Consider the following 25,612-nt stretch of genomic DNA (forward strand, 5'->3'; position numbering starts at 1 on the left):
TGAGCAAAGCCTTGAGAGAGGTAAAGGAGTAATCCAAGCAGATGTCTAGGAATAAACTCTTATAAAATTGAGATATAATTCACATATCACAAAATTTATTTTCTTATAGTGTACAATTTAGTGGTTTTTAGTATATTTACATCACTATCTAATTCCAAAACATTATCCCCCTCCCCAAAAAACAAAACCCTGTACCCATTACCAATAACACCCTATTCCCCCTTCCCTCCAGTACCTGGAGACCATCAGTCAACTTTCTGTTTCTATAGCTTTGCCTATTCTAGACATTTCATGGAAATGGAATCATACAACATGTGGCCTTGTTTGTCTACCTTCTTTCACTTAATGCCTTCAAAGCTCATCTATGCTGTAGTATGTGTCAATACTTCACTCGTTTATGGCTAAATAATAGTCCATTATGTGGATACACTACATTTTATTTATCCACTCATCAGATGATGGGTCTTTGGGTTGTTTCCACTTTGTGGCTATTATGAACAATGTTGCTATGGACATTCATACACAAGTTTTATATATATTTTCCACTTATCTTGGGTATATACCTAGGAGTAGAATTACTAGGTCATGTGGTAACTCCATAATCAGCTTGTTAAGGAAATGTCAGATTGTTTTCCAAAGTGGCTACACCAGGGAGAAAGCATTTGACTCAGGAGGAACAGCCAGAGCAATGGCATATCAAAGATGAAGCAGGGTGGCCAGTGTGGGTGGAGTCAAGCAAGTGAGTCAGAGATGGGCTCAGAGAGATAATTGGGGAAGGGCTAGAATATTTACAGCCCTTTAGGCCATTGTAAGGACCTTGGCTTTTATGCCAATGGGGAATCATTGGATAGTTTTGAGCAGAGGGATGATGTGACTTGACTTCATGTGCAAAAGAATCAATATTGCTGCCATGTGGAGAACAGACTATAGAAGAAAGGTGGGAAAGAAGACCATTGTGATCCAAGCAAGAGAGGACAATGAGCCCTTAGTGCTGCCCAGCAACTATTCCTCACTTCATTCATTTATACATTTTCACTCTTCTGTAAAACAATTTCACATTGACATTTCTCCCCTCAAATTTCCAACACCTTCTTCCCTATCCTTACACTCCAGGGTGGAAGCAATAGAGGTAGTGAAAGTGGTTAGATTCTGGGTATGTTTTGAAAGAAGAGCTAACTAGATTTCTGTTGAATTTGGTGGCAGTGGTGAGAGAAAGAAAAGAATCAAGAATAACTTCAGGTCTTTGGCAGCCTGAGCTTTTGGAAGGATGGAGATGCCGTTGACTGAGATGAAGATGACTGCAGGTGAAACAGTTTTGTTGGGGGTGGTGGATTCAGGAGTTCAGCTTTTAACATGTTAAATTTGAGAAGTCTCCCCTCGGCTACATGGAGATGTTAAATAGACAGTTGGACATACAAGTATGGAGCAGAGAAATCTGGGGTGGAGATATAAGTTTGGGACTAGCCATGTCACTAATTATGGATCATGAAGGGAGTGAGTCTAGATTGAGAGGAAAAGAAGACTATGGACTGAACCCTGGGGCCCTGTAGCATAAGATGATAGTGAGAATGGGAGGAACTAGTAAAGAGCATCAGTGAGGTAGGAGGAAAATTAATCAAGTGTGATGTTCTGGAAGCCAAGTGAACAAAGCATATCGCAATAGAAAGAGAAAACAATGAGGTCATATGCTGTGGCGAGGTCAAGTAAGATGAGGACCGTTGGACTTAGCAACATGGAATAACTAGCGAACTTAACAAAAACAGTTTTGTTGAAGTGGTGGTGGCAGAAGCCTCATTGGAATGGGAGTAAGAAAGAAGGGAAAGGCATAGAAGGAAACTGGAGGGGGATGGATAAGTTCATTGTCTTGATTGTGGTAATGGTCTGATGGTGTGTACATATGTCAAAACTGATCAAATTTTACACCGTATATTTGTGCAATTTAGGATTTTTTAGTTATACCTCAATAAAGCTGAAAAAGGTAATAGGAGACAAAAATGGAAAAACCTATTTCAGGGAGATTTGCTGTAAGGGGAGAAGAAAAATGAGGTGATAGTTATAGATTTTGAAGAGAGGCAGAGTTACCAGAGTTAATCCTTAGAGTAGATAAGTGTGTAGAGGGATGGGATCTAGTGCACAAAAGGGAAAAGAAGAACCCAGTGGTTCCTTTGTGATAGCAGCTGCAGAGGCAGAGTCAATAGAGACAGACATCAGTAGATGAGGAGGTGGGATGGCGAGAGTCTGTGGAAGTTCTCTGTGGATTCTTCCACTTTTCTCCATGAAGTGGAAAGCAAGTTCATCATCTGAGAGTGTGAGGATAGGGAAGAAAGTGTTGGAGATTTGAGGGGAGAAATGTCAACATGAAATTGTTGTCAAGAAGAGTGAAAATATGTAAATGAATGAAGTGAAGAATGATTGCTGGGCAGCATTAAGGGCTCACTGAGTCTGTGGTCATGAGTTTAAAGTAAGACCATTCAGTACAGTCGTATGTGTTTCTCCAGCCATGATCAGCAGCAGGAGTGCAGGCATCGAGTTGACAGAGTTGGATCCTGGTTTTGCCAGGAAACTAGACAAGAAGTTGTGGGTGCACACGAGAGGTTGATTATAATGATGGACCACTTGTTTAAGCTGGGTCAGGAGGACATCAAGGGGCTGAGGAAAAGCAAAAAATGGATAGGATCAATATTGGAGGTCCTGGGGGAGTCAAAAGATTATTGGAGTTGGGGTACTGGAGGGAGTGAGCTGGAAAGGTAAGTAGTACACAGAGAGTGGGACGCATGATGTAGTGTACCATTATATGGTTATACAGATTTTGTCTAACAGCTAGGACCCCTTTGGAAGATAAGCTGATAGGATGACAGAAGCTATCTCTTTTACTTCTGCCACTCTTTATTTTTTGGTCATTGATGTTTCTCCCTGAGTTCCCAGGAATTCCTGCAGGGTTCAATTCCTTCCTTCTCAGATCACCTAATCCCAGCCTACCTTTGCGAGAACCTTTGCCTCTCTGATCCCAACTGCCTAGCAACATCTGCTTTTGAATTATGCTGGGAATTCTGCAATTCCTTTGACAACCAGGAAGGAAGTAAGGGGAAACCAGTTCACTAGCCACATGTCTGTCTCTCCAGGGCCTCCTAGGATGTATTCCACTTTGTCAAGGGCTGGGTCTCAGATGAAGGGTTGCTGGAAGGGAGAGAGATGGAGTATTTTCCTTTTACAGTGAGGGTTCTAGCTCCCTGGTCCAGGAATGCAAAGATAAAAGGTTCAGGTTTTTCATGATGTATTAATAGCTCGACATTTTGAGGCCTCTTGCTGTATGGAATGTGATCTGTCACTTTGCCCTAGAAGATATTCCACATTTTCTGTTTTATCAGAACCGCTAGAAATGTTATTTGTAGATATACCAGCCATTTGGTGTCCTCATATTTTTCTTGGTTTAAATGATCTGTGTGTTATGATCTTTAATGGGATATCAGTTTAACAGGATAATTAAATCCATTAAGGAGGATTAATTTGAGATTTCATATCATTTATTAGCATGCTAGTACTTTGTTTTCTTTAGCATATGTTCATGTAGGAGTTGGCATTTAGACTTGAATGCATTTATAACTGTGTTTGCCTCCTAAACAATGTCTTTTAAGATATTTCCTCCATTGGGATTTCCTTTTAATGAAGTTAAAATTCTACTCAAAAGAATTTTTATGCATATATCATAAGCTTTGTTGACTACCAAGGAAGATTTTTTTTCATGATGGTAAATATCCTCCCTCCTCTCCACATGCCCAAATTGTTCACCCTCCCACCTCCACCACTGCAGGCCGACAAAGGCACACTCACAAAGGCACAGGGGACAAATGCTATCTATCCAAGGAGCCTGCTTTCACCTTCCTCAGCTCGCGCCTGCCAGATGTGAATATTGAAGTCATCCTTTCCAGCATCATGGCAGCACCATCATATGGGGGTTTCATCCACAGTTATTAGTTCTCTGTTGTTCTTGTATCCTCTTTGTACACCAGAATCTTTCTGTAACTGTCACCAAGTTCCCTGCCTCTGATCTATGTCACAGGTGACACAGATGTGATGAAATTCCCAAGCACTTAAGAAATAGGCCCCTAAGACATAGCCCAAGGATCACTATACAGAACTCCATGTCATAGACCCCAGTGCTCTGACTTCACACTGCTTTCAGCTTTTGGTTCTCCCATTCATTCTTTTATTCAGCATAATGCTTCTCCATGGAGTATGGAAGTTATCAGCACTAAAGTTTTCCCTGTACCTTTGTGTGCTTCTGAACAAATCCTAGTGTGGTGCACACAGTAGATGTTTAGTAGAAATTACAGTTGACCCTTGAACAACACGAGTTTGAACTGGCAGGGCTACGTATTTGCAGATTTTTCCAACCAACTGCGAATTGAAGATACAGTATTGGCGGGATGCAAAACCTATACAAGGAGGACCAACTGCAGGACTTGAGTATGCAGATTTTGGTACACTCGGAGTTCCTGGAACCAATCTCCGTGGGTACAGATGGATGACTGTCTTAGCAGACTGATTAAGAAAACTGGGCAGGCACATTGAAGATACTCAACAGAGCCTGGCAGTGGCCCACCCAGGGTTGTCATGGGAGAGGCTCCTAGTAATGTCTGGGAAATGGAAGTAGCCATTTCCTGGCTCCTGCTTGATTAACGTAGGAAGTGTCTATTGCCTTTTCCTTCCAACAAAAGATGATTTTGATGAGTTGAGAGGCATGGTAGGAAAAGGCACAGGAGTTGAGTACCTGCAGATCATTAATGAGAATGTCCTCTTTGACCAAGTACAGTTGTCATGGTTAGGACAACAGTTCTTACACTGCTGCCCCCCCACCCCTCCCAAACCCACGTGGGAGGCAGTCTCATAATAGTTGCAGTTTCAGTGACTGCCTGGACTGATCATATGACATCCTGCACCAAGAAAAAGATTGGCCAGGGTGAAGTAGGAAGGGGAGGGGATATTTTTCTATGAATATATATTCCATTTGTTTGAGTTAATTTTTTTAAAGACTTGTTTTTTAGAGCAGTTTTAGGTTCACAGCAAAATTGAGAGGAAGGTACAGAGACTTCCCTCTTCCCCATGCCCCTGTGCACACGTACAGCCTTCGCCATTATCACCATCCCCCACCAGAGGGTACATCTGTTGCAGTTCATGAGCCTCTAAGTTCACATAAGGGTTCACTCTTGGTGTTCTATAATCTAAGGTTTTGGACAAATGTATAATGACACGTATCCACTACATAGTATCATCCAGAGCATTTTCACTGCCCTAAAAACCCTCTGTGCTCCTCTTGTTCATCCTCCTTCCCTCAAGATGTTCTTTTGTTCTTTTGCTCTTGCACCTTCCTCAGTGGAATCAAGGGTTTAAGAGGTTATTTTTAGCCACTTTTATCAGGAGGAAAGGGGGAAAGTGAAGGAGCCCTGATGTCTGTCACAGTTTGCTGTAAAGAATGGGCTTTAAAAAACATCATTGGTGAAGATTAATTCCTTTGTCAATAAGTGTCGGCAGCTAATCTAGTGCCAATTGAATATGCAGGGGAATGAGCCCTTTGGAAACTCTAGGAAACTAAATCATCATGGGGTGCTTGTTTTTTCTGCCAAACACTGACCAGGCCTCTGTCATTACTTTCCATTTTTTAAATTGAAAAGGAAAAAGAAATGCCAAACGGTGTTTGCAACTCCAAAGGGCAAATTGGATACGTTTTGACATATGTTGAAAAGAAATTATTCTAAAATCTATTCACATACAGAATTATCTTTCTGGGATACACCAAACTAAAAGTCAGTTTCACATACTCAGTTCCTTCATGTGCCAAGTGGTTGGGCAGCAACTTGCCTTAGATGGTTCCAATTACTGAGTTAATAAAAACAGCGGTGTTGGAGGTCCTCAGTGTCCCCTCCCCTCCAGCACACACACAAACACACACACCCCTACTTATATGAGTCCCTCTCCCTCTCTGACCTCTGGAGCCACTTCTGTGGGTTGTTCTCTTTCCTGGTTTTGGGAGGGCAGATAAGCCTATAGTCCTACCTGGCCCAAGGAGCATCCATTTTTACTGGAAACCCAAAGGACTAACTGCCTGAGACATTCCCAATTCCTGGTGGGGTAGGACCCCTTCTCCCAGTCCCCAAGACTTGCCCACAATGTCCTGTTAAAGCAAGGGCTTTCATGCTTCTTAAATGCGGGAATAAGTTTTACATGGTGACTTCATAAAACCCTGCTGTGTTCACACAAACACAAAACTTAACTTTGCAGCATGTGATGGACTCTGGCATTTTGTTTTTCGTCTAATTTTATTCCATTTTTTTTTTTTTTTTTTTTGACAGAATCTCACTCTATGGCCCAGGCTGGAGTGCAGTGACACAATCACGGCTCACTGCAGCCTCTGCCTCCCGGGTTCAAGCAATTCTCCTGCCTCAGCCTCCTCAGTAGCTGGGGTGACAAGCATTTGCCACCACGCCTGGCTAATTTTTGTATTTTCAGTAGAGATGGGGGTTTCACCATGTTGACCAGGCTGGTCTGAAACTCCTGGCCTCAAGTGATCCACCCACCTGAGTCTCCCAAAGTGCTGGGATTGCAGGTGTGAGCCACCGCGCTCGGCCCCTATTCTGCTTTTTTAAGTGCCACTCAAGACTCACTAAATTGATTTCACCACTCACGAATGGGTCACTACCCAGAGTGACCTAGACTACTAGAAGACTAATGTTTAAGGCAGGAAAGGGCTGCAAACACCACCCCTCCACTACAGAATGTGTACATCTGCTCTGTGGTTAGCTGGTCTGTGCTTGGACATCTCTGAAGCAACTCTGATGAGCCAAACATTGTGCTGAGCACTTCAGTTATAGCTTCACAACCACCCCAGGAACTGTGAGTACCATAATTGTTCCCATTTTACAGATGAGGTTCAGCTGAGGTAAGAAGTGCACCTGCTGTCACCCAGCTGAAAGAGCCAGAATTCAAACACCATCTCTGTGACTCTGAACTCAGACCCCATACTTACAACCTTTACCATGCCTGCACAAAGCCCCCTGGTAGCACCCATTGTGCTCAGGGTCAAGTTGAATCTCTTGCTTCGCTAGCTTCATTCTCCTCTTCTCCCTCCCACCTGGTCCACAGAATTAAGGAATTGCCTTCAGTTGCTGTAACACTGTGGCGTTTGCAAATGTTTTTCCCTCTACTTGGAACTCTCTTCTCTCTCCCCTTTGCCTGGCTGGCTCCTCCCATTATTTAGTCTCAGCTTAACCACATTTCCTCCAGGACACCTCTGAATGCCTCTGCCCACCCTCCATAACTGTGGCAAGTGCCTCCCTATATGCGCCCAGATTCCTCTATGCTATCATTCCTAGCACCTGTGACAAATTGTATCTTGCTTCTCTATCCAGAGGAGTTCTGGTAAATGTTCAACAGCCAGCTCTCTGGGGGAAACGAGGAGGGTGATTTGTAGCATTTGCCAATCCCATGGTGTAAATACTCCCACTATTGCCAATTTCAAGCCATCAATATGGCTTCATTGAATGTGAAGCTGAGAAGAGATCAGTGAGACGGTACGAGCTGGCTGTGGCACACCACTGTATGCCTCTCTCGTCATCTCTGATGATAGGGTTTGGAGGGGATCATCTTTGTCTTATTGACCATTGTGTATCTCCTCAGCAAATAAAAAGAAGGGATGGATGAGGGAGGAAGGGGCAGGCAAAAAAAGTGACTGGTATTCTGCAAAATACTAAGATCATAAATGTATTGCTTCTTAAGAATGACTAAGGAAGAAATGGGAGCGGCAAGGATAAGGGCTGTATGTAATAAAAATAATTACCAACAATTACTTATTCCTCACAAGATATAAAATACCTCCTCATACTTTGTGTCATTTGATCATATCAGCAGAAAGATTACAAGGACAGGTGTTACTTTGTAGATTAAGAAACTGGATGTCCTAGAGGTGAAGTGATTTACAGAGTCATACAATTTATACCTGACCTAGAACCAAGGTCTTCTGAGTTCTAGTCCCACATTCCTTTACTCTTCAAGGTGGCTTCCCATGTCAACATACCTCTTCAGGGTGTGAAAGCGGGTGATGATGATGATCATGATTATTATTATTATTACTATTATTTGAGACAGGGTCTTTTCCCCAGGCTGGAGTGCAATGGCATATCAGGGCTTACTGCAGCCTCAACTTCCTGGGCTCAAGCAGTTCCCCTGCCTCAGCCCCCTGGGCATGTACCACCATGCCTGGATAATTTTTGTATTTTTTTGTAGAGATAGGTTTTTGCCATGTTGCTCAGGCTGGTCTTGAACTCCTGAGCTCAAGCCATCCATCCACTTCACCCTCCCAAAGTACTGGAATTATAGGCGTGAGCCACTGTGCCCAGATGAAAGCCGGCATTGAGACACATGCAGAGATTAGAGGAAGGAGTGCAGTGGTTCAGAGAAGTGTGTATACTGTACAGATATGATGTTATATGCACCCCTGACAATATCTTGGGAAAGGAATGCCTAGTGAGTGACAGAGCTGTTGTATTAGTGAGATCCCTTAGTGTTGAGAGGTGGGATTATGACTGGCTAAGATTAGGGGTTCATGGCCGGACACGGTGGCTCACGCTTGCAATCTCAGCACTTTAGGAGGCCAAGGTGGGTGGATCACGAGGTCAGGAGTTCAAGACAGCCTGGCCAAGATGGTGAAACCCTGCCTCTACTAAAAATACAAAAAAATTAGCTGGGCGTGGTGGCGGCCGCCTATAATCCGAGCTACTTGGGAGGCTGAGGCAGAGAATTGCTTGAACCTGGGAGGCAGAGGTTGCAGTGAGCCAAGATCGCACCACTGGCACTCCAGCCTGAGCGACAGAGCGAGACTCCATATCCAAAAAAAAAAAAAAGAGTAGGGGTTCATGAATCTGATGCCAGGGTTCAAATAATTCTGTTTCTGCCATTTTGCTTTGCTCCTTTACAAGTAGCTCTACTTGCCCAAGTGACATAGTTTTCTACTAATAACAATTTTTTAAAATAGTCCTTACTTGAGAGGATCATTATAAGGATTCAATAAGATAATACAGGCTAAATGCTTAGAGAAGTGCTTGTCATATAGTGAATATTTAATATTTTGAGGGGTTTCTTGTTTTTGGAGATGAGATCTTTTTCTGTCACCCAGGATGGAGTGCAGTGGCACAATCACAGCACACTGCAGCCTCGACCTCCTGGGCTCAAGTGATCCTCCCACCTCAGCCTCCCAAGTAGCTGGGACCACAGGCCTGTGCCACCACACTCAGCTAATATTTGTTTTAATTATTTTGTATAGACGGGATCTCCATATATTTCCCAAGCTTGTCTCAATCTTCTGGGCTCAAACAATCCTCCCACCTTGGCCTCCCAAGGTGCTGGGATTACAAGTGTGAGCCATCATGCACAGCTCAATATTATTATTGAGCTCTGTTGCCCAGGCTGGAGTGCAGTGGCACAATCTCGGCTCACTGCAACATCTACCTCCTGGGTTCAAGTGATTCTCCTGACTCAGCCTTCCGAATAGCTGGGATTACAGGTGCCTGCCACCAGGCCAGGCTAATTTTTGTATTTTTAGTAGAGACAGGGTTTCACTGTGTTAGCCAGAATGGTCTCGAACTCCTGACCTCAACTGATCCACCCGCCTTGGCCTCCCAGAGTGCCAGGATTACAGGCATGAGCCACTGCACCTGGCCTTAATATTATTTTTATATCCTTTATTACTTTCTCTTTTTTTCAGTGTTTGACACTGAGGAATTTTAGCATCCTTTATTGGTGTAAATCATAGAAAAAGAAAACCTTGCCAACAGTGTAGTGCTGTTAATACAGTAGTGATACAGGGCTATCTAGCATTTGAGTTGGGGAATATTTTAGTAAGCGGCATTTCTGAGAAAGTTTCAAAACACATGTCAGAGAACTGTCCCAACATAGTCATAGAGTTAGAATAAAAGCCAATAACCACTCGGATTTTTCTCCTGTAAATCTCTGATGATTTCTCTTCTTCATGTAAATTAACTAGTGGCTTTAAATGACCTAAGATAGTCATCAGTAAAACTTACAGAGATGTCACACATCTAATACAAATGGCTTATCCTAAACTGTTATCTTATTGTGTCTGGTGCATAGTTATTTCTCTGTATTTTATTTATATGTCTATATCAATATTTATTGTTTTAGATGGTCAACTCCTATAGGGCAGGGATTATATCTGCTTTTTCAAACTAAAAGAGTGGTTTTTGCATTCTTAATTTTTTTTTACAAAACTAAAACAAAGAATTACATGAAATTTGAATTTTAATATCCAAAATTTAAGTTTTATTAAAATATAGTCATACTTGTTTAACGTTTGCAGCTATTTTCATGCTACCACGGCAGAGTTGAGTAGTTGTGACAGACTGTTTGGTCTGCCAAGCCTAAAATATTTACTATCTGGCCCTTTACAGAAAAGGTTTGCTGACTCCTGACCTAGAATAACTAATAGATTCTCTAAAAAGTTAAGATTTAATCAGTAAATGCTATGATGGCCATAGTGGAGCTTTCAATGTTTTTATTGCTTCTTAAGCCACATGAGAAACAGTGTTGTAATGCCATTTTTTAAAAAAGTTACAATGTGATTAAATAGCTCAAAGTGCTCAAGAAAGCTTCTTTTCAGTCTCTTAAGATAGCTGTGATGGGGTTGTGAAGTTAATTTTATGTAAGATGAACTGAGCAGGAAGATTGCCACCTTGAGTCTCAGCACCATGATTCTGTAAACCAGGAGTGAGCATACCGCCCAGCGCTGCTTAGACTAACTGAGATGAACAATTCATTCCTCTTAGATATGAGATACCCTCATTGTATGCTTACATCTTTCAGGACCTGACTCTCTTTTCCTTCCAAGACCGCTTCCACATGCCAAGTGTTTGGATGGGAATAACAGTGGCAATGGGGTCAGGGTACCTGCTGGCAGCTCCACCAGCAGAAGGCCTCCAGATGCTTTCATGGTGCTCTCACCAGTGAACCAAGAAATGAATGAATATGCTTTCCTGGGGTCAGACCCAAATGTAAATGCCTCCTCTGCTAGAATCTTACTTTAATGCAGTCCTAGACCTAGATGCAAGTCAGTTCTGCCTTATTCGGATTCTACTCCACAAAGCACTATTAACACGTATAACACATACTTTGACTTCAGTTTTGAAAACCCAAGCAAAATTCTGAAAACTGTTTTTAACAAGTGTAAATTTTTCCACCTGTTTTTTTTTTCTATTTATCACACCTCATTGTTGGATGGATGGTGTCAAGATTTTCCTCCAAAGTTTTAGAAAATACAATAACTTTTAAAAAATAGGCTTGAACTTCTAATCCTACCTGCAGGGTTAGAAAGCCCCTAAAATGCAGCTCAGCACAAAAGTGTTTAAGAGGACAGAGGCCTCATTGTTTATGTGTTCAGTTCAGCAGCTCTCCTTTTCTAGAATATGTATAATTGTTTGTCATTCTTCTACCAAATTCTAAACATACCTTCTTTGAACCAGAATAAATTGTAATGCATTATAAAAAATAACTCTTGTGTCTGTTCAAATGATAACTCAGGCTCAACACTTTCCCTATTTCTTTCTAAAACAGGTAAATGGAGAAAATTTTGTAAATTTGTGGTTTTATATTTTCTACCATCCATGTCACATTCATTAATTTTTGAAAATTAAAGTTTCCGACTTCCATTTACTTAAAAAACAAAAATCATTAAATAGTATACAGTTGCAAAAGTGTAAGTGGGTTTTTTATAACACAAAAGATAAATGCTTGAAGGGATGGATACCCCATTGTCCATGATGTGGTTATTTCACATTGCATGCTTGTATCAAAACATCTCATATACTCTACAAATATATACATAGCTGTATATGTATATACAGCTGTATATAGCTGTATATATTTGTGGAGTACAGTAATTTTAACAAAAATTTAAAATTAAAAAAAAAAAAGTTAGGCCGGGCACAGTGGCTCACACCTGTAATCCTAGCACTTTGGGAGGCCGAGGTGGGTCGATCACTTGAGGTCAGGAGTTCGAGACCAGCCTGGCCAACATGGCGAAACCCCATCTCTACTAAAATACAAAAATTAGCTGGGTGTGGTGGCGGGTGCCTGTAATCCCAGCAACTTGGGAGGCTGAAGCAGGAGAATTGCTTGAATCTGTGAGATGGAGGTTGCAGTGAGCTGGGATCACACCACTACATCCCAGCCTGGGCAATGGAGCAAGACTCTGTCTCAAAAAACAAACAGAAAAAAAAATTAAAACCATATATACAGTTGCACTGCAACTGTAATGGCCATCTAACATAAAAATATTTCTCATTGTTTAGCATGAAAGATTAATTGAGGCTATTAGGAGAAAAGGAGATAAATAAGCATGATCTGCTATTGGATAAGAGGTAGAATTTATAGTCAATCCTCATTATTCATGGATTCCATATTTGTGAGTTCACCTACTCGCTAAAGTTTATTTGTAACCCCAAAATCAATACTTGAAGCAGTTTCACAGTCATTCATGGACACACAGCCCTGTGGTGAAAAATTCGAGTCACCCTACATGCAGCTGAGGTCAAACAAGGCAATGATTTGCTTTCTTGTTTTAACTCTCACACATTAAAAAGTGCCCTTTCTGTAGTCCACTTAGCGCCACATTTTCCACATTTTTTTGCATTTTGTTGGTGATCTCACTGTTTAGACCCTAAGGGCAGTGCTGAAGTGCTGGCTAGTGTTCCTAAGCACAAGAAACTTGTGATACCTTATAGAGAAAATACATGTGTTAGGTAAGCTTCATTCATGCACGAGTTACAGCACTGTTGGTCATGAGTTCAATGTTAATTAATCAACAATATATATTAAATAAGGTGTCTTCAAACAGAGACTTGCATAAACAAGGTTATGTATTGATTGGTAGATGAAAATGTTGTGGCCAGTGGTCTGCAGGAACCTAATCCTGCATTTTCTCTAAAAGCAATGGTTCAGTATTCACTAATTCAGCAATCAGCAATGTATAGAACATAACTACTGTAAATAACAAGAATTGACTCTATTTAAATTTCCTTTCTATTCAAATCTTAGATTCAGGGTTTAAGTACCTTTAATCCTGATGAATCTCTGGTGTTAAAATTACAACTAAACATTTACAAAGTTCTGGTAATAATTTCTTCCAGTCCTTCTCAGATACTATGGTTTTATGTACTAATACTGTGTTCCAAAAGGAATCATAGTGAAGGCTGATCACCCAGAACAGCCCACATAAGCAAGTGTAAGGGATAAGAAAGAAATGAAGAACGGGTAGTAGCAGGGTGTTAGTAAGTGTTCTCCCAGCCCAGCCGCTCCTGGACTTTTTGTCAGCCCTCACCAAACAACTTATAACACTTTAGGGAACCTTTCCTTTCAAATGAAAGGGCGTGAAGAGGGGGATTATGTAGGTGAGATGTTGAGCCTAGCCTTTTCATATGTAGGGAAGGTATACTCAAGGGGGTGGGGTTGTCAATGAATAAACAATACTAGCATTTAAGTTGAGTTCACCTGTTATAATCAACCCTAGCATAAGGTTATGTTTGTTGCAGAATCAATGCTAACAGGAATCTGTACATGTGCTGTTATTACATAATATCCAAGAAGGGAGAAACCTCTGGCAATCTTTCTAAGGGTTGCTAAGGAAAAGAGCCATTTGCAACTTTAGTGACCAATGTATCCACAGAATTCATTTTCATTTAGTGACAGAACAAGCTTAGACCTCTTCCTCCACTCCCCAAATACCTGATTTTAATAGCAAAAGGGAATCACTATATGGTTTTTCTTGTTATGTATAAGAAATAAGGAAAATTATTTATTTTGTCTTCTGCGAAACTGAGGAAACATTACATTTTCTTCATTGTAATGCAGATGTGAAGTGATTTTCCTCAAACCAGATTCTAATTTTCTGTAATTCAGCAGCACAGCTCCCAGAAGTTTCTTGCCTACAAATGCTATGGGGGAAAAATTAAATCATTGCACAAGTTAGGAAGTGAATGAGTTGTGATGCCTAGAAAAATGCATGATGACTCACAAATATGAAGAGAAATTGTATCCACAGTGTGAGACTTGGGAAATACTAAGGATTTGGCGTAAGGGTTTTTTGTAATTTTTTTTTTTTTTTTTTTGGCTTTTTTTGCCCTACATGTTAACTCCTAGCTTTTAAAAACAACAACAACAAAGTTCTCTAGAATCAGATCAACAGGCCAGGCACAGTGGCTCACACTTGTAATCCCAGCACTTTGGGAGGCCGAGGTGGGCAGATCACATGAGGCCAGGAATTTGAGACCAGCTTGGACAAAATGGTGAAACTCCGTCTCTACTAAAATTACAAAAATTAGCCAGGTGTGGTGGCACACACCTGTAATCCCAGCTACTCAGGAGGCAGAGGCATCAGAATCACTTGAACCTGGGAGGCAGAGATTGTAATGAGCCAAGATCGAGCCACTGTACCCCAGCCTGGGCGGCAGAGCAAGACTCTGTCTCAAAAAAAAAAAAAGAATCAGATCAACAGAGTTGAGAATTATGTTCTATTCTCCCCTAAGTTAATAAAATGTGGATTGAAAAAATCCGAGGTGCTCATCAATGTCAGTGATAGCTGCTGCAACTGTGTATTGTAAAATTTAGTCATGAAATTCTGCAGCTACTACACATGGTCTTGCCCAAGCATTAAATACCAGGATTCTCCTTGTTTCAAAATTTGAGTCTTATCAAAAGAACAGATACTTTCCCTTAGGCCTTCACTCCTACTCAGTGTTATTAGGAAACTCGGTAGATTTTTTGTGGAATATGCTTGTCATAACTGCAGAAATCACCTTCTTTGTTAACTAATTTTGGAGGAAGAAAGCTTTTCGATTGTGTAAAAGAATTAAAAAGAATTGCCCTACTCTTTCTTCTCATGCCACTCTCACCCCAAAAACAACAACCAAGGTCACCTTGCATAGTATATCCATTTAGTCAGTATTAAATAATAATAGTGGTAGCAATTCATAGAAATTTGGGTCAGAAATGGAGTTAATCAGTTTGTTCCACTAACTTTATGGTGCTAAGAAAATCATAAAATCCCTTTGCTTTAGTTTCCTCATTCATAAAACAGGTGTCTACACCCACCAATTCTTAAGGCCACATGGTCTAAATATACAATTGCTGTCTGGAAAATTTAGATATATAAATTCCAAAGAGGAATGATAAATGATGCCTTATAAAATTTGGCAGATTATTGCTGCTGGCTTCTGTTTATAATTTGTCTTCTCTAGCAAGAATATGACTTCTGTAAAGTATATGGATTTTTAACTTAAATTGGCATCTTTCTGGTTAAAAAGGAAAAAAAAAGCTAACCAGATGTTAATTTAGACACATTGTAGATGTATGAGGAAGAAAGAGTATATCCTGTCTGGGTCATTGTCTGTCTACTATTGACATCTGTGACTGCCCCCAAGTGCGGCAAAGGACCACTGGAGGGTTCAGGCATGAATTTGGTGGTGGTGACCACTGATGACCGTTTGTTACATTGCTGCAGTGCTCTGTAGCTGGGGACATTTGTGAATTTGTCACTTCATTTTATTCTGACAAAGCCTGGTGTAGCTCACAGAAGCTGACTGAGTTCTTATATATTACTGTTGAGAGACCCAAAGCTGAGGGAAAGCAAATGACACACTAGTGGCCCCAATGCCAGTCTGCAGCGTGGCAAAGAGCCTGGGGCCTCTGGGGCCTGACCCAGGAGTCTTCCCTCTAAACCAGCTGTTTCTAGGAGCAGGCTGCTGGGGAGAAACATTGTTGAATTTCTTTCCCTGGAGATCTGTAATGTCCTTTCTGCACCTACGGAATAAAGGAAATTCTGTGGTTGCCTTTGGATTGTTTATGGCGAGGGCGTGTGCTTTTTTGAGTTTTGGTTGCTTGCTCTAGTTTGGCCTGTGTTTATTGTTTGTTTTCTCAGGAGGCAGTTTAATATGCATTCCCTCCTGAGGGTTATAAAATGCTATTTGTTCAACTGTTTTTTCTAAACATAATAAAAATTTATTTTAGAAAATTTCAAAAATACAAAAAGCAGAAACAAGAAAGTAAATTAAGAATCACTTGTTACCCAGAAAGAACCACTATTAACATATTGATATACCATCTTTCTCTCTTTGAATTATACTTGAAATTACAAGCATAAATATCCAATTTTTTTCACCTAGCCTTATATTGTGTTTTCCAGTACTATTAAACATGTGTTATAAACTCATGTTAGTGCCCTCACTGGTAGTCTAGGATATGGATACACTATGTATTTATTTAACCTTTCCCTGGCTGTTGGATGATTATCTCATGTTGTGCTACTAGAAAGGAGTGTAGAAGAGTATTAAAAAGTACTGCAGATGGTGCATAAGTCCTTGTTTGCATTTCTGATTATGTCCCTAAGATAAATTCCTTTTTTAATAAGTCTCAAACATTATGTCCTAAAAATCAGTTTCTAAAAGGAAAAGCACAACCATCTTAAGGTTATTGATACATATTGCCAAACTGTTCTTCCGGAGCCATGAAGGCTCATCACCCACGCTCAGAAGAGCCCATGTCATCTCTGCCCAGCACACCCCAGCAAACACTCTTTTGGTGTGTAGCAGGGATTGTAGATTACTTTCTATGTAGCCTGAGCGTCACCAAGAAGGTAACTGAGAATCTGCTTAAATTTTACTTTATGACTCTTAAAGACATATGTGCATGTGTAAATATATATACACACCTGTATATACATATATTAAAGCCATATAGGCCAGGTGTGGTGGCTCATGCCTGTAATCCCAGCACTTTGGGATGCCGAGGTGGGTGGATCACTTGAGGTCAGGAATTTGAGACCAGCCTGCCCAACATGATGAAACCCTGTCTCTACTAAAAATACAAAAATTAGCCAGGCGTGGTCGCAGGTGCCTGTAATCCCAGCTACTTGGGAGGCTGAGGCAGGAGAATCGCTTGAACCCAGGAGGAGATTGCAGTGAGCCGAGATCACGCCATTGCACTCCAGCCTGGGCAACAAGAGCAAAACTCCATCTCAAAAAAAAAAAAAAAAATGCCATGTATACATTTGTACTTTTTAGATTGGCTCTTTGGTGTTTTCTGCTCTGTTAGTGTTCTCCACAGAAACAGAACCGATAGGAACATATATATCTATTTCTCTAGCAAGCTAGAGACCCAAGAGAGCCATTGATGTGGTTCTAGTCCAAATGCTGGCAGGCTTAAGATCCAAGAAGAGCCCATGTTTCAGTTTTGAGTTCAAAGGTAGGAAAAACTGATGTCCCAGCTGAAAGGCAGTCAGGCAGGAGGAATTCCTTCTTATTTGGGGGAGGGTCAGCATTTTTGTTCTATTCGGACCTTCACATGATTGAAGGAGGCCTACCCACATTAGGGAGGCCAAACTGTTTGCTCAGCCTATCAATTTGAATGTTAAATGTTAAACTCATGCAGAAACACCCTCACAGAAACTCCCAGAATAATATTTGACCAAATATCTGGACATCTTATGGCCCAGTCAAGATGACACATAAAATTAGCCATCACACCTATACCACTGTGCCACTTTTGCCTGCCTATCTATCCCAACCAACAGCTACACGTGACTATTTGAACCAGCTCATAAAAGCTCAATCACCTAATAATATTTCTGAATATGAAAGTAATGATACCATTCTAACTATAACCAGCCATCTTATTCCCAGTGGGAAAATGTATACATGAGTTTCAAATCGGTGGGGACAGAAACACAGCTCCCACCATGCTCACGCTCTGCCTCACACAGCAAATCAGGACCTGGGCCTGGTAGACAGGATGAGAAGATTTCTGAGCCCGAGATCCTCCTTTTCTACACTTTCAATGTATCCTGAATTGATGGAAAAATGGGACTATTTTGGCTCTGTATCCACTCATTTCGTCATTTTTTCTTTTTCTTTCTTCCCCATCTTCCTTCCTTTCTTCCTTCATTCTTTCTTCCTTTCAATCTTCTTTTTCAACAATTTTCTCCATATCAACTTAAAGAGACTTATGTGCAAGTAGGGAAGGGAATTAGGGATGCTTTGTTTTAGAGATGCTTGCAAACCATTACTAAGTTAAGAGTTCAGATTCATGGCCTGCCTCTTAATTTTCCTAAATAACCCCTAGATCAGAGTGCCTGATTTCAAGTTTGGTAATGAACATAAGGATTATCCAAAATTCATGCAAAAAAAAAAAAAACAGAGGCTACCATCAAATAGCAGAGTTAATACTAGACTGCTTAGAAGTTAAGTCAGATAGAAGATATTGTATTTCTAAATAGGAGGTCTGTGTTAGCCCTGTGATTGTGTCACTTAACCTGGATATACATTTTGATATCAAGATAGTGTATTCATTTAATGAGTCAGCAAATATGTTTAAGTACCCATTATATGCCAAGCACTTGTGAAAAAGCAATGGGTCCTAATAGTATTATAAAAATAAACAAATAAGAAGAAAGTAGAGAGGTTCTATCAGGTGGAGGGAAGTTCTGTAAACTATGCCTGTGAATGCAGTCTTCCCAATGACTGCATTGCCATTAAAGAAGATTGCTCATGTAAAGAAATCACGTATGTTTTTGTAGTTTAAAAAATAATGCAGTTTACCGAAGCAGATTGGAGCTTCATTCCTTGAAGCTAATAAAAGAGGCTTATGGGAGTTGGAAAGAAATAAAGAGAATGACTTTACAATCATTTGTAGATACACAAGTATCTTTAGATGGCCTTTTTACTCTTTTTAATGAAAATATCCAAAAACCTCCACAGTAATGGGTAATTCACCTAGGAACTTATCTTCATTATCTGTGTAATTTTTAATTCTCCCAGCTTTTAGTTTTATGTAAATCAAAAGCATTTAAGGGCTTTAAAAAGATACCAAAGAGAGGCCAGGTGCGGTGGCTCACACCTGTAATCCCAGCACTTTGGGAGGCCAAGGCAGGCGGATCACAAGGTCAGGAGATCGAGACCATCCTGGCTAACATAGTGAAACCCCATCTCTACTAAAAATACAAAAAATTAGCTGGGCATGGTGGCAGGCGCCTGTAGTTCCAGCTACTCGGGAGGCTTATGCAGGAGAATGGTGTGAGCCCGGGAGGTGGAGCTTGCAGTGAGCCGAGATTGCACCACTGCGCTCCAGCCTGGGCAACACAGCAAGACTCTGTCTCAAAAAAAAAAAAAAAGATACCGAAGAGAATGCCAGGCATACAGCAGAAAATTCTGTTATTGAATTTGCCATAGTGATTATTGTTGTAAATCTAAGAAATGAGTCCAGTTTATGAACAGACCAGGCTAGAGACATCAGCATGCTTTGTTTGTGTATATATGCACTATCATCATGGATTAGATTTGGTTGCATTTTCTCCCCTACTGAACAGGATGCATATTTTATGTCACCTTGAAAGTAGAACTTAGGGGGCTGGAGCCAAGATGGCCAAATAGGAACAGCTCCGGTCTACAGCTCCCAGCGTGAGTGACGCCGAAGACGGGTGATTTCTGCGTTTCCATCTGAGGTACCGGGTTCATCTCACTAGGGAGTGCCAGACAGTGGGTGCAGAACAGTGGGTGCAGTGCACCGTGCGCGAGCCGAAGCGGGGCGAGGCATTGCCTCACTTGGGAAGCACAAGGGGTCAGGGAGTTCCCTTTCCTAGTCAAAGAAAGGGGTGACAGACGGCACCTGGAAAATCAGGTCACTCCCACCCTAATACTGCACTTTTCCAGCAGGCTTAAAAAACAGCACACCAGGAGATTATATCCCACACCTGGCTCAGAGGGTCCTATGCCCACGGAGTCTCACTGATTGCTAGCACAGCAGTCTGAGATCAAACTGCAAGGTGGCAGCAAGGCTGGGGGAGAGGCGCCTGCCATTGCCCAGGCTTGCTTAGGTAAACAAAGCAACAGGGAAGCTCGAACTGGGTGGAGCCCACCACAGCTCAAGGAGGCCTGCCTGCCTCTGTAGACTCCACCTCTGGGGGCAGGGCACAGATAAACAAAAAGACAGCAGTAACCTCTGCAGACTTAAATGTCCCTGTCTGACAGCTTTGAAGAGAGCAGTGGTTCTCCCAGCACTCAGCTGGAGATCTGAGAACGGGCAGACTGCCTCCTCAAGTGGGTCCCTGACCCCGAGCAGCCTAACTGGGAGGCACCCCCCAGTAGGGGCAGACTGACACCTCACAGGGCTGAGTACTCCTCTGAGACAAAACTTCCAGAGGAATGATCAGGCAGCAGCATTTGCGGTTCACCAATATTTGCTATTCTACAGCCACCGCTGTTGATACCCAGGCAAACAGAGTCTGGACTGGACCTCTAGCAAACTCCAACAGACCTGCAGCTGAGGGTCCTGTCTGTTAGAAGGAAAATTAACAAACAGAAAGGACATCCACACCAAAAACCCATCTGTACGTCACCATCATCAAAGACCAAAAGTAGATAAAACCACAAATATCAGGAAAAAACAGAGCAGAAAAACTGGAAACTCTAAAAAGCAGAGTGCCTCTCCTGCTCCAAAGGAACGCAGCTCCTCACCAGCAATGGAACAAAGCTGGACGGAGAATGACTTTGACAAGTTGAGAGAAGAAGGCTTCAGATGATCAAACTACTCCAAGCTACAGGAGGAAATTCAAACCAATGGCAAAGAAATTAAAAACTCTGAAAAAAAATTAGACAAATGGATAACTAGAATAATCAATGCAGAGAAGTTCTTCAAGGAGCTGATGGAGCAGAAAGCCAAGGCTCGAGAACTACGTGAAGAATGCAGAAGCCTCAGGAGCCGATGCGATCAACTGGAAGAAAGGGTATCAGTGATGGAAGACGAAATGAATGAAATGAAGCAAGAAGGGAAGTTTAGAGAAAAAAGAATAAAAAGAAATGAACAAAGCCTCCAAGAAATTTGGGAGTATGTGAAAAGACCAAATCTACATCTGATTGGTGTACCTGAAAGTGATGGGGAGAATGGAACCAAGTTGGAAAACACTCTGCAGGATATTATCCAGGAGAACCTCCCCAATCTAGCAACGCAGGCCAACATTCAGATTCAGGAAATACAGAGAACACCACAAAGATACTCCTCGAGAAGATCAACCCCAAGATACATAATTGTCAGATTCACCAAAGTTGAAATGAAGGAAAAAATGTTAAGGGCAGCCAGAGAGAAAGGTCGGGTTACCCACAAAGGGAAGCCCATCAGACTAACAGCAGATCTCTCAGCAGAAACTCTACAAGCCAGAAGAGAGTGGGGCCAATATTCAACATTCTTAAAGAAAAGAATTTTCAACCCAGAATTTCATATCCAGCCAAACTAAGCTTCATAAGTGAAGGAGAAATAAAATACTTTACAGACAAGCAAATGCTGAGAGATTTTGTCGCAACCAGGCCTGCCATAAAAGAGCTCCTGAAGGAAGCACTAAACATGGAAAGGAACGACCGGTACCAGCCACTGCAAAAACATGCCAAAATGTAAAGACCATCAAGGCTAGGAAGAAACTGCATCAACTAACGAGCAAAATAACCAGCTAACATCATAATGACAGGACCAAATTCACACATAACAATATTAACTTTAAATGTAAATGGGCTAAATGCTCTAATTAAAAGACACAGACTGGCAAATTGGATAAAGAGTCAAGACCCATCAGTGTGCTGTATTCAGGAAACCCATCTCACGTGCAGAGACACACATAGGCTCAAAATAAAGAGATGGAGGAAGATCTACCAAGCAAATGGAAAACAAAAAAAGGCAGGGGTTGCAATCCTAGTCTCAGATAAAACAGACTTTAAACCAACAAAGATCAATAGAGACAAAGAAGGCCATTACATAGTGGTAAAGGGATCAATTCAACAAGAAGAGCTAACTGTCCTAAATATATATGCACCCAATACAGGAGCACCCAGATTCATAAAGCAAGTCCTTAGTGACCTACAAAGAGACTTAGACTCCCACACAATAATAATGGGAGACTTTAAGGCCCCATTGTCAACATTAGATAGATTAACAAGACAGAAAGTTAACAAGGATACCCAGGAATTGAACTCAGCTCTGCACCAAGTGGACCTAATACACATCTACAGAACTCTCCACCCCAAATCAACAGAATATACATTTTTTTCAGCACCACACCACACCTATTCCAAAATTGACCACATAGTTGGAAGTAAAGCACTCCTCAGCAAATGTAAAAGAACAGACATTATAACAAACTGTCTCTCAGACCACAGTGCAATCAAACTAGAACTCAGGATTAAGAAACTCACTCAAAACCGCTCAACTACATGGAAGCTGAACAACCTGCTCCTGAATGACTACTGGCTACATAATGAAATGAAGGCAGATATAAAGATATTCTTTGAAACCAACGAGAACAAAGACACAACATACCAGAATGTCTGGGACACATTCAAAGCAGTATGTAGAGGGAAATTTATAGCACTAAATGCCCACAAGAGAAAGCAGGAAAGATCCAAAATTGACACCCTAACATCAAAATTAAAAGAACTAGAAAAGCAAAAGCAAACACATTCAAAAGCTAGCAGAAGGCAAGAAATAATTAAAATGAGAGCAGAACTGAAGGAAATAGAGACATTAAAAGCCCTTCAAAAAATTAATGAATCCAGGAGCTGGTTTTTTGAAAAGATCAACAAAATTGATAGTCTACTAGCAAGACTACTAAAGAAGAAAAGAGAGAAGAATCAAATAGATGCAATAAAAAATGATAAAGGGGATATCACCACCAATCCCACAGAAATACAAACTACCATCAGAGAATACTACAAACACCTCTACGCAAATAAACCAGAAAATCTAGAAGAAATGGATAAATTCCTCGACACATACACCCTCCCAAGACTAAACCAGGAAGAAGTTGAATCTCTGAATAGACCAATAACAGGCTCTGAAATTGTGGCAATAATCAATAGCTTACCAACCAAAAAAAGTCCAGGACCAGATGGATTCACAGCTGAATTGTACCAGAGGTACAAGGAGGAGCTGGTACCATTCCTTCTGAAACTATTCCAATCAATAGAAAAAGAGGGAATCCTCCCTAACTCATTTTATGAGGCCAGCATCATCCTGATACAAAAGCCTGGCAGAGACACAACCAAAAAAGAGAATTTCAGACCAATATCCTTGATGAACATTGATGCAAAAATAAATACTGGCAAACCGAATCCAGCAGCACATCAAAAAGCTTATCCACCATGATCAAGTGGGCTTCATCCCTGGGATGCAAGGCTGGTTCAACATATGAAAATCAATAAATGTAATCCAGCATATAAACAGAACCAACGACAAAAACCACATGATTATCTCAATAGACGCAGAAAAGGCCTTTGACAAAATTCAACAACCCTTCATGCTAAAAACTCTCAATAAATTAGGTATTGATGGGACGTATCTCAAAATAATAAGAGCTATCTGTGACAAACCCACAGCCAATATCATACTGAATGGGCAAAAACTGGAAACATTCCCTTTGAAAACTGGCACAAGACAGGGATGCCCTCTCTCACCACTCCTTTTCAACATAGTGTTGGAAGTTCTGGCCAGGGCAATTAGGCAGAAGGAAATAAAGGGTATTCAATTAGGAAAAGAGGAAGTCAAATTATCCCTGTTTGCAGATGACATGATTTATATCCAGAAAACCCCATTGTCTCAGCCCAAAATCTCCTTAAGCTGATAAGCAACTTCAGCAAAGTCTCAGGATACAAAATCAATGTGCAAAAATCACAAGCATTCTTATACACCAATGACAGACAAACAGAGAGCCAAATCATGAGTGAACTCCCATTCACAATTGCTCCAAAGAGAATAAAATACCTGGGAATCCAACTTACAAGGGATGTGAAGGACCTCTTCAAGGAGAACTACAAACCACTGCTCAATGAAATAAAAGAGGATACAAACAAATGGAAGAACATTCCATGCTCATGGGTTGGAAGAATCAATATGGTGAAAATGGCCATACTGCCCAAGGTAATTTATAGATTCAATGCCATCCCCATCAAGCTACCAATGACTTTCTTCACAGAATTGGAAAAAACTACTTTAAAGTTCATATGGAACAAAAAAAAGAGCCTGCATCACCAAGTCAATCCTAAGCCAAAAGAACAAAGCTGGAGGCATCATGCTACCTGACTTCAAACTATACTACAAGGCTACAGTAGCCAAAACAGCATGGTACTGGTACCAAAACAGAGATATAGATCAATGGAACAGAACAGAGCCCTCAGAAATAATGCCGCATGTCTACAACCATCTGATCTTTGACAAACCTGGCAAAAACAAGAAATGGGGAAAGGATTCCCTATTTAATAAATAGTGCTGGGAAAACTGGCTAGCCATATGTAGAAAGCTGAAACTGGATTCCTTCCTTACACCTTATACAAAAATTAATTCAAGATGGATTAAAGACTTACATGTTAGACCTAAAACCATAAAAACCCTAGAAGAAAACCTAGGCAATACCATTCAGGACATAGGCATGGGCAAGGACTTCATGTCTAAAACACCAAAAGCAATGACGACAAAAGCCGAAATTGACAAATGGGATCTAATTAAACTAAAGAGCTTCTGCACAGCAAAAGAAACTACCATCAGAGTGAACAGGCATCCTAAAAAATGGGAGAAGATTTTTGCAACTTACTCATCTGACAAAGGGCTAATATCCATAATCTACAATGAACTCAAACAAATTTACAAGAAAAAAACAACCCCATCAAAAAGTGGGCAAAGGATATGAACAGACACTTCTCAAAAGAAGACATTTATGCAGCCAAAAAACACATGAAAAAATGCTCATCATCACTGGCCATCAGAGAAATGCAAATCAAAACCACAATGAGATAGCATCTCACACCAGTTAGAATGGTGATCATTAAAAAGGCAGGAAACAACAGGTGCTGGAGAGGATGTGGAGAAATAGGAACACTTTTACACTGTTGGTGGGACTGTAAACTAGTTCAACCATTGTGGAAGTCAGTGTGATGATTCCTCAGGGATCTAGAACTAGAAATACCATTTGACCCAGCCATCCCATTACTGGGTATATACCCAAAGGATTATAAATCATGCTTCTATAATGACATATGCACATGTGTGTTTATTGCGGCACTATTCACAATAGCAAAGACTTGGAACCAACCCAAATGTCCAACAATGATAGACTGGATTAAGAAAATGTGGCACATATACATGATGGAATACTATGCAGCCATAAAAAATGATGAGTTCATGTCCTTTGTAGGGACATGGATGAAACTGGAAACCATCATTCTCAGCAAACTATCACAAGGACAAAAAACCAAACACTGCATGTTCTCACTCATAGATGAGAATTGAACAGTGAGAACACATGGACACAGGAAAGGGAACGTCACACTCTGGGGACTGTTGTGGGGTCGGGGGAGGGGGGAGAGGGGAGGGGGGAGGGATAGCATTAGGAGATATACCTAATGCTAAATGACAAGTTAATGGGTGCAGCACACCAACATGGCACAGGTATACATATGTAACAAACCTGCACATTGTGCACATGTACTCTAGAACTTAAAGTATAATAATAATAAAATTTAAA

The 25,612-nt window shown here is 41.0% G+C and overlaps 1 protein-coding gene across 6 annotated transcripts in view; it reads left to right on the forward strand.

The window, feature by feature from the left end:
* Positions 1–25,612, forward strand: part of MARCHF3 (membrane associated ring-CH-type finger 3) — a 160,669-nt gene that overhangs the window by 82,434 nt on the left and 52,623 nt on the right. The window contains exon 1 of one of the 6 annotated variants that reach the window (XM_058440544.1): positions 988–1,304. The exons of the other annotated variants lie outside the window; for them this stretch is intronic. The gene's annotated coding sequence lies outside the window, so the exon portion shown is untranslated. Of the gene's footprint in view, positions 1–987; positions 1,305–25,612 lie in introns of those variants that run through there. 6 annotated transcript variants of the gene reach the window in all.

Source organism: Hylobates moloch, unplaced genomic scaffold (genome assembly GCF_009828535.3).
Source record: "Hylobates moloch isolate HMO894 unplaced genomic scaffold, HMol_V3 SCAFFOLD_6, whole genome shotgun sequence".
Taxonomy (NCBI): domain Eukaryota; kingdom Metazoa; phylum Chordata; class Mammalia; order Primates; family Hylobatidae; genus Hylobates; species Hylobates moloch.